We start from the raw sequence: 10871 nt of genomic DNA, 5'->3' as shown, positions 1-10871 counted from the left end.
GTACAGATAGACCCTGGACAGTATAATATTGTGTTCACTTGTCTCTCTATAATAAGGTTGTACAGATAGACCCTGGACAGTATAATATTGTGTTCACTTGTCTCTCTATAATAAGGTTGTACAGATAGACCCTGGACAGTATAATATTGTGTTCACTTGTCTCTCTATAATAAGGTTGTACAGATAGACCCTGGACAGTATAATATTGTGTTCACTTGTCTCTCTATAATAAGGTTGTACAGATAGACCCTGGACAGTATAATATTGTGTTCACTTGTCTCTCTATAATAAGGTTGTACAGATTGACCCTGGACAATATAATATCATTTATGTTCTAAACTCGAGAGTTAATGATTGTTGTGATATAAGGTTGGTTGGAAAACAAATACACAAATTAGATTGCGTAGATGTTATCCGAGTTTTGTGTTATTTTTCGATTTGAATTATTGAAACAGGCTATAAGAGTGACAGTTAGAGCGTCTCATTTAACTAATGACTGGCAATGAAATGAACGTGCAAGGAATTCTAAATTTGAATTATTTTCGTTTCAATTAGTGCTGGAATTATTTTTACGGAAGATTAAATTTTGGAGTTTGGTACATTTCTAAAGATTAGATCAGTGTAGTCGAAGATTGGTGTTGTATGTGACATCACGTTCTGGAGGTGCTTGTCGATATGGAGATTTTATTCCATTAATCAAATCAATTTCACAATTATTTTCTGTAAAACATTTCATGAAAAATCTGTTTGTTAAGAATTGTGTGCAAATCTTTTTATTAAAGAAATAAAATTATATTTTTTCTCAAATTTATTGACTTTTTAGCTAAATATTTTATGTTTATATGTGTCCTGAGATGGATGTAAAAATCTAATGTGAATCGTGACCTTGGTATATTATATATTTATATCAATCTCACTTTCCAGCTAGCAGCAACAAGTCAGACAGACGTTGACCCAATGCATGACTCTGGACCCAACTTTAGAAGTCAACAGTAGGCCCTATATGCCTGTTGTGTATCTGAGACAGCAGGCCCTATATACCTGTTTTATATCTGAGACAGCAGGCCCTTTATACCTGTTGTATATCTGAGACAGCAGGCCCTATATGCCTGTTGTATATCTGAGATAGCAGGCCCTATATATACCTGTTGTATATCTGAGACATCAGGCCCTATATACCTGTTGTGTATCTGAAACAGCAGGCCCTATATACCTGTTGTATATCTGAGACAGCAGGCCCTATATACCTGTTGTATATCTGAGACAGCAGGCCCTATATACCTGTTGTGTATCTGAAACAGCAGGCCCTATATACCTGTTGTATATCTGAGACATCAAGGCCCTATATACCTGTTGTATATCTGAGACATCAGGCCCTATATACCTGTTTGTATATCTGAAACAGCAGGCCCTATATACCTGTTGTATATATCTGAGATAGCAGGCCCTATATACCTGTTGTATATCTGAGAACAGTAGGCCCTATATACCTGTTGTATATCTGAGACAGCAGGCCCTATATATATCTGTTGTATATGTGAGACAGCAGGCCCTATATACCTGTTGTATATCTGAGACAGTATGCCCTATATACCTGTTGTATATCTGAGACAGCAAGCCCTATATACCTGTTGTGTATCTGAAACAGCAGGCCCTATATACCTGTTGTATATCTGAGACATCAGGCCCTATATACCTGTTGTGTATCTGAAACAGCAGGCCCTTTATACCTGTTGTATATCTGAGATAGCAGGCCCTATATACCTGTTGTATATCTGAGATAGCAGGCCCTATATATACCTGTTGTATATCTGAGATAGCAAGCCCTATATATACCTGTTGTATATCTGAAACAGCAGGCCCTATATACCTGTTGTATATCTGAGACATCAGGCCCTATATACCTGTTGTATATCTGAGACAGCAGGCCCTATATACCTGTTGTGTATCTGAGATAGCAGGCCCTATATACCTGTTGTATATCTGAGACAGCAGGCCCTATATACCTGTTGTATATCTGAGACAGCAGGCCCTATATACCTGTTGTATATCTGAGACAGCAGGCCCTATATACCTGTTGTATATCTGAGACAGCAGGCCCTATATATACCTGTTGTATATCTGAGACAGCAGGCCCTTTATACCTGTTGTATATCTGAGATAGCAGGCCCTATATATACCTGTTGTATATCTGAGATAGCAGGCCCTTTATACCTGTTGTATATCTGAGACAGCAGGCCCTATATACCTGTTGTATATCTGAGATAGCAGGCCCTATATATACCTGTTGTATATCTGAGACAGCAGGCCCTATATACCTGTTGTATATCTGAGATAGCAGGCCCTATATATACCTGTTGTATATCTGAGACAAGCAGGCCCTATACAAAGTTGTATATCTGAGACAGCAGGCCCTATACAGTTTATATCTGTTGTATATCTGAGATAGCAGGCCCTATATACCTGTTGTATATCTGAGATAGCAGGCCCTAATATATACCTGTTGTATATCTGAGACAGCAGGCCCTATATACCTGTTGTGTATCTGAGACAGCAGGCCCTATATACCTGTTGTATATCTGAGACAGCAGGCCCTATATACCTGTTGTATATCTGAGATAAACAGGCCCCATATACCTGTTGTGTATCTGAGACAGCAGGCCCCTATATATCTGTTGTATATCTGAAACAGCAGGCCCCTATATACCTGTTGTTATATCTGTGAATCTGCTAGTTTATATTGAGACAGCAGGCCTATATATACCTGTTGTATATTTGAGACAGCAGGCCCTATATACCTGTTGTATATCTGAGATAGCAGGCCCTATATATACCTGTTGTATATCTGAGACAGCAGGCCCTATATACCTGTTGTGTATCTGAAACAGCAGGCCCTATATACCTGTTGTATATCTGAGACAGCAGGCCCTATATACCTGTTGTATATATCTGAGATAACAGGCCCCATATACCTGTTGTGTATCTGAGATAAGCAGGCCCTATATATCCTGTTGTATATCTGAGACAGCAGGCCCTATATACCTGTTGTATATCTGAGACAGCAGGCCCTATATACCTGTTGTATATCTGAGACAGCAGGCCCTATATACCTGTTGTATATCTGTTGTATATACCTGTTGATATCTGAGCAGTAGCCCTATATACCTGTTGTATATCTGAGACAGCAGGCCCTATATACCTGTTGTATATCTGAGACAGCAGGCCCTATATACCTGTTGTATATCTGAGACAGCAGGCCCTTTATACCTGTTGTATATCTGAGATAGCAGGCCCTATATATACCTGTTGTATATCTGAGACAGCAGGCCCTATATACCTGTTGTGTATCTGAAACAGCAGGCCCTATATACCTGTTGTATATCTGAGACAGCAGGCCCTATATACCTGTTGTATATTCTGAGAAAAAGCAGGCCCTATATATAACATGTTGTGATAGTCTAAGACAGTAGGCCCTATATATACCCTGCTTGTAATCTGATCTGAGACATCAGGCCCTATATTATACCAATCAGTATGTATATCTGAGGGTCAGCAGGCCCTATATATATCTGATGTAGTCATGTATCTGAGACAGAGTACCCTATATACCTGTTGTTATATCTAAGATAGCAGGCCCTATATATACCCTACTGTTGTATATCTGAGATGAGCATCAGGCCCTATATATATAACCTGTTGTAATATCTGAGGACAACAGGCCCTATATAACCTGTTGTAATATCTGAGACAGCAGGGCCCTATTATACCTGTTGTATATCTGAGATAGCAAGGCCCTATATACCTGTTGTATATCTGAGATAGCAGGCCCTATATATAGCCTGTTGTATATCTGAGATAGCAGGCCCTATATACCCTGTTGTATATCTGAGACAGCAAGCCTATAGATACCTGTTGTATATCTGAGACAGCAGGCCCTATATACCTGTTGTATATCTGAGACAAGCAGGCCCTATATATACCTGTTGTATATCTGAGAAGCATTAGCCCTATATATACCTGTTGTATATCTGAGACAGCAGGCCCTATATACCTGTTGTATATCTGAGACAGCAGGCCCTATATACCTGTTGTATATCTGAGATAGCAGGCCCTATATATACCTGTTGTATATCTGAGATAGCAGGCCCTATATATACCTGTTGTATATCTGAGATAGCAGGCCCTATATACCTGTTGTATATCTGAGACAGCAGGCCCTATATACCTGTTGTATATCTGAGATAGCAAGCCCTATATACCTGTTGTATAATCTGAGATAGCAAAGCCCTATATACCTGTTGTATATCTGAGATAGCAGGCCCTATATACCTGTTGTGTATCTGAAGACATAGGCAAGCCCTATATACCTGTTGTGTATCTGATCTGAGACAGCAGGCCCTATATACCTGTTGTATATCTGAAGACAGCAGGCCCTATTATACCTGTTGTATATCTGAGAGACATGCAGGCCCATATATATACCTGTTGTATATCTGAGGACAACAGCCAGGCCCTATATACCTGTTGTATATCTGAGATAGCAGGCCCTATATATACCTGTTGTATATCTGAGATAGCAAGGCCCTATATATACCTGTTGTATATCTGAGACAGCAGGCCCTATATACCTGTTGTGTATCTGAGACAGCAGGCCCTATATACCTGTTGTATATCTGAGACAGCAGGCCCTATATACCTGTTGTATATCTGAGAACAGCAGGTCCCTATATATCCTGTTGTATATCTGAGACAGCAGGCCCTATATATACCTGTTGTATATCTGAGACAGCAAGCCCTATATAACCTGTTGTATATCTGAGACAGCAGGGCCCTATATACCTGTTGTATATCTGGAGGACAGCAGGCCTATATACCTGTTGTATATCTGAGATAGCAGGCCCTATATACCCTGTTGTATATCTGAGACAGCAAGCCCTATATACCTGTTGTGTATCTGAGACAGCAGGCCCTATATACCTGTTGTATATCTGAGACATCAGGCCCTATATACCTGTTGTATATCTGAGACAGCAGGCCCTATATACCTGTTGTATATCTGAGACAGCAGGCCCTATATACCTGTTGTATATCTGAGACAGCAGGCCCTATATACCTGTTGTATATCTGAGACAGCAGGCCCTATATACCTGTTGTGTATCTGAGACAGCAGGCCCTATATACCTGTTGTATATCTGAGACAGCAGGCCCTATATACCTGTTGTATATCTGAGACAGCAGGCCCTATATACCTGTTGTATATCTGAGACAGCAGGCCCTATATACCTGTTGTATATCTGAGACAGCAGGCCCTATATACCTGTTGTATATCTGAGACAGCAGGCCCTATATGCCTGTTGTTTAGGCCTTTATTAGTTGTTTGTTTGTCTCCACTTACAATCCTAAAGTGCTAACGATGTACTCAACACTGGTGATCAAATAAACGGACTTCCCTTCCCCCAATTCGTTTGTAATGACTTGTTTACAATTCTAGAGAGATGACCAATCAGGCTCTATTGATCAGATATTGACCCACTCTCGGGACAGATGACCACCCAGTCTTATCTTCATATTGGTCAAGACTTTACCTGACTGACCAGCTATTTCCTTGTTATAACCTTATATTAGTAGGTTGATGGTGTTTCGAAATTAATATTGATTTTTTTTTTCTGTTTGACAGAAATTTTTCATTTTCGGTACCCTGAAATACATTTTATCAGCTGCCGTAGAAAATTTCTACAATTAATTCTCATTTCTGTCTGTTGTCCTATGAGGTAAAGTATATGACAGGGGTATCTGAAAAGTATTTATGTAAATGTCTGGTGTTAAAAACCTATAAAAACTTGACAAATCTCCAGATTAAGTAAACAGTCTATTGACAGACTAATCATCTGATATATAGGGACTTTTAATAGACTCGCCTAATGATCAGTTAATTGACATTAAATAATGTTATCACTAATATTTACATTCTGATCACACACAGGACTGGAGAGAGATTAATCTGTGAGCCTCCCTACGGTCAGTTAATGAGATCAGACAGATGAACAGGTTTGTACTGGACATTTTATCAGCTATTCCTAAGTATAGAGAGTATAAGCTATAAGGATTTCTATGTGTTTACCAGTTGACCAGTTAAAGTAGAATCTTGGCCATTTGTTCCTCCTTAGTGTTTTTATTTTGGTTTATGTTTCGTTCAGTAACAGTCAGGAACATTTAATGACAGACTAGAATTTTGGTGATAGAAAGTTGTAGTGCATTAAAAAACCACCAGTATTAGAGTCAGTACATGACAACTGTATTATATCACAGATTTCTAAGCATTTTTTTTCTCAAAAAAAAACCCAGAAGTTTTGTTATGAGTTGAATAAAGTATGTGCTTTCTCCGGAGGGCCTTACAAATGACCATCAGTCCTCCCACTAGATGAGAATCTACACAGTCCTTGAAGTCTCAAATCGTTCATATCATTACACAGACTATTGTTTGCTACCATTGAGGTGGTCCTAGAAATATGATCCACCACTCGAGCCATACATTGAAACATGAGTAAATAATGTTAGGACAAATACTCATCTTTGAAACTCTATAATGCAGTACAGTATCTAAAATGGACTGTGTATTTCAGTACTCTATAATGCAGTACAGTATCTAAAATGGACTGTGCATTTCAGTACTCTATAATGCAGTACAGTATCTAAGTTAGACATTTCAGTACTCTATAATGCAGTACAGTATCTAAGTTAGACATTTCAGTACTCTATAATGCAGTACAGTATAGCTAAGTTAGACATTTCAGTACTCTATAATGCAGTACATATCTAAAATGGACTGTGCATTTCAGTACTCTATAATGCAGTACAGTATCTAAAATGGACTGTGCATTTCAGTACTCTATAATGCAGTACAGTATCTAAGTTAGACATTTCAGTACTCTATAATGCAGTACAGTATCTAAGTTAGACATTTCAGTACTCTATAATGCAGTACAGTATCTAAGTTAGACATTTCAGTACTCTATAATGCAGTACAGTATCTAAGTTAGACATTTCAGTACTCTATAATGCAGTGCAGTATGTAAGTTGGACTGTGTATTTCAGTACTCTATAATGCAGTACAGTATCTAAAATGGACTGTGTATTTCAGTACTCTATAATGCAGTACAGTATCTAAAATGGACTGTGCATTTCAGTACTCTATAATGCAGTACAGTATCTAAGTTAGACATTTCAGTACTCTATAATGCAGTACAGTATCTAAGTTAGACATTTCAGTACTCTATAATGCAGTACAGTATCTAAAATGGACTGTGCATTTCAGTACTCTATAATGCAGTACAGTATCTAAGTTAGACATTTCAGTACTCTATAATGCAGTACAGTATCTAAGTTAGACATTTCAGTACTCTATAATGCATACTCTATAATGCAGTACAGTATCTAAGTTAGACATTTCAGTACTCTATAATGCAGTACAGTATCTAAGTTAGACATTTCAGTACTCTATAATGCAGTACAGTATCTAAGTTAGACATTTCAGTACTCTATAATGCAGTACAGTATCTAAGTTAGACATTTCAGTACTCTATAATGCAGTACAGTATCTAAAATGGACTGTGCATTTCAGTACTCTATAATGCAGTACAGTATCTAAGTTAGACATTTCAGTACTCTATAATGCAGTACAGTATCTAAGTTAGACATTTCAGTACTCTTATTTATAATGCAGTATTTCAGTACTCTATAATGCAGTACAGTATCTAAGTTAGACATTTCAGTACTCTATAATGCAGTACAGTATCTAAGTTAGACATTTCAGTACTCTATAATGCAGTACAGTATCTAAGTTAGACATTTCAGTACTCTATAATGCAGTACAGTATCTAAGTTACTGACAATGCAGTACAGTATCTAAGTTAGACATTTCAGTACTCTATAATGCAGTACAGTATCTAAAATGGACTGTGCATTTCAGTACTCTATAATGCAGTACAGTATCTAAGTTAGACATTTCAGTACTCTATAATGCAGTACAGTATCTAAGTTAGACATTTCAGTACTCTATAATGCAGTACAGTATCTAAGTTAGACATTTCAGTACTCTATAATGCAGTACAGTATCTAAGTTGGACCTGTGACATTTCAGTACTCTATAATGCAGTACAGTATCTAAGTTAGACATTTCAGTACTCTATAATGCAGTACAGTATCTAAAATGGACTGTGCATTTCAGTACTCTATAATGCAGTACAGTATCTAAGTTAGACATTTCAGTACTCATAATGCAAGTACAGTATCTAAAATGGACTGTGCATTTCAGTACTCTATAATGCAGTACTGTATCTAAGTTAGTATGACATTTTCAGTACTCTATAATGCAGTACAGTATCTAAAAAGGACTGTACATTTCAGTACTCTATAATGCAGTACAGTATCTAAGTTAGTACATTTCAGTACTCTATAATGCAGTACAGTATCTAAGTTAGACATTTCAGTACTCTATAATGCAGTTACAGTATCTAAGTTAGACATTTCAGTACTCTATAATGCAGTACAGTATCTAAGTTAGACATTTCAGTACTCTATAATGCAGTACAGTATCTAAGTTAGACATTTCAGTACTCTATAATGCAGTACAGTATCTAAGTTAGACATTTCAGTACTCTATAATGCAGTACAGTATCTAAGTTAGACATTTCAGTACTCTATAATGCAGTACAGTATCTAAAATGGACTGTGCATTTCAGTACTCTATTAATGCAGTACAGTTATCTATAGTTAGACATTTCAGTAACTCTATAATGCAGTGCAGTATCTAAGTTAGACATTTCAGTACTCTATAATGCAGTACAGTATCTAAGTTAGACATTTCAGTACTCTATAATGCAGTACTCTATAATGCAGTACAGTATCTAAGTTAGACATTTCAGTACTCTATAATGCAGTACAATATCTAAGTTAGACATTTCAGTACTCTATAATGCAGTACAATATCTAAGTTAGACATTTCAGTACTCTATAATGCAGTACAGTATCTAAGTTTAGACATTTCAGTACTCTATAATGCAGTACAGTATCTAAGTTAGACATATCAGTACTCAATAATGCAGTACAATATCTAAGTTAGACATTTCAGTACTCTATAATGCAGTACAGTATCTAAGTTAGACATTTCAGTACTCTATAATGCAGTACAGTATCTAAGTTGGACATTTCAGTATTCTATAATGCAGTACAGTATCTAAAGTTAGACATTTCAGTACTCTATAATGCAGTACAGTATCTAAGTTAGACGTTTCAGTACTCTATAATGCAGTACAATATCTAAGTTAGACATTTCAGTACTCTATAATGCAGTACTCTATAATGCAGTACAGTATCTAAGTTAGACATTTCAGTACTCTATAATGCAGTTCAGTATCTAATTTAGACATTTCAGTACTCTATAATTTCAGTACAGATGTATCTGTAAGTAATCCTTTTCCTGCTATATTCGTCCCCCTAACAGACCCTATTAAAATCTAACTTGATACAGGCCCATAAGACCTTTTCCTCCAATCCAATGGTTGGATAATCACCCGGATAGTTCTAGTGTACCCTTATCAGCTGGTCAAGACTGACCAGCACCACTTGTCCCTTACAGACTGACCATCACCACTTGTCCCCTACAGACCAGTGTCTGTGGCGGTCAATCATTAGCTAGGTGGAGTGGATTAAAGCAGCCTTTGTGTTGGTGATATAGGCCTGCCAGGGTGTGATAGACAGCATTGATTTGGGTATAGGATTACCGACAGGAAGGAGGGGTGAGATTTATCCTATTATAAAGCTCCGAGACTCCATTTTCCACTTCCTGTGAGCTGTCTAAGGGATGTTCAGTACGTATTATCTTTTTAACCTTTCATTCATGTTTTTTTCCTTCAAGTTTTAAACAAATTCCGCTATAATTTCTCGGAATTTATGTTGTGTAAAAGTTACAGGATGTAAATATTTACAAGGGTAAATATCACTGTGTGTTACATTGTGGATTAGGTAAGGGTGTCTTTGTATAGGATGTTTCCTGTATAACAGGACATCATTATTTATGTTAAATTAGAATATATACAGATTATCTTATCCTAATCTTAACATTGATATAGGGTTTATAGAGTTTGAATCATGGCATCGTTAGTACTGTACCTATACATTGCTATAGGGGTATGGTGCTGGTCTTTAAGGCTACCAGGTAGTTGATATAAAATCATGGAGATAAGAGAAATCTGAAGCAGGGCTGTAAAATCAATTGTACATTAATATGACAGTTGTGCACACAAATGTCAGGTTCGGTGCCCTGACTCCAGCTTCTCTCCGAGAGATGTTTAGCACACCTAACTCATATTTCATAACTGCTAGGAAGACATCTTGGAGAGTCTTATACAACCTATTATAACATATTATTAGGAAGACTTGGAAATCATGATAATGGCCTTTGGCGCAGGTTACCATGGCGATGTTTCCCGCCTAATTTCCTGTGTCGTAAGTCTATATATAGTCAGCTGTAAACTTTGAGTTTGTTTCTTTGTCATTGTGCTACAAGAATAACTATTTTCATTTCCCCTGAAGTAAATGTCACTACAGTCTTTTCCAGTTTGGAAATGTCTACATGTAACTTAACAACAGAAATATACGGGAAGTTTTTGGAAGACATAAGTCAAGAGTCAAATTTAGAAACATAAAGTTCCATACCATCTAAGATATATCCATAAAAGTCATTTCAATTTGGTATTTGCATGTAGTAATGCTATAAATAGAAATTGATATCCATAAGTCAAGGTCAGATTCAGAATGATATAAGATATGTATCAAGGTCAGAGAAATATAAGTATATCCATAAGTCAAGG

General features: G+C 37.0%; 1 protein-coding gene across 1 annotated transcript in view; it reads left to right on the top strand.

Moving 5' to 3' along the window:
• The first annotated feature begins 9720 nt into the window (after nucleotides 1-9720).
• LOC138314173 (uncharacterized) overlaps nucleotides 9721-10871 on the top strand; it is a 92370-nt gene continuing 91219 nt past the window's right edge. The window contains exon 1 of the mRNA XM_069254361.1: nucleotides 9721-9869. The gene's annotated coding sequence lies outside the window, so the exon portion shown is untranslated. The remainder of the gene's footprint in view (nucleotides 9870-10871) is intronic.

This window comes from Argopecten irradians, chromosome 2 (assembly GCF_041381155.1).
Source record: "Argopecten irradians isolate NY chromosome 2, Ai_NY, whole genome shotgun sequence".
Taxonomy (NCBI): Eukaryota; Metazoa; Mollusca; class Bivalvia; order Pectinida; family Pectinidae; genus Argopecten; species Argopecten irradians.
Note: the sequence above shows the minus strand (reverse complement) of the source record. Positions and strands in the feature narration are given on the sequence as shown.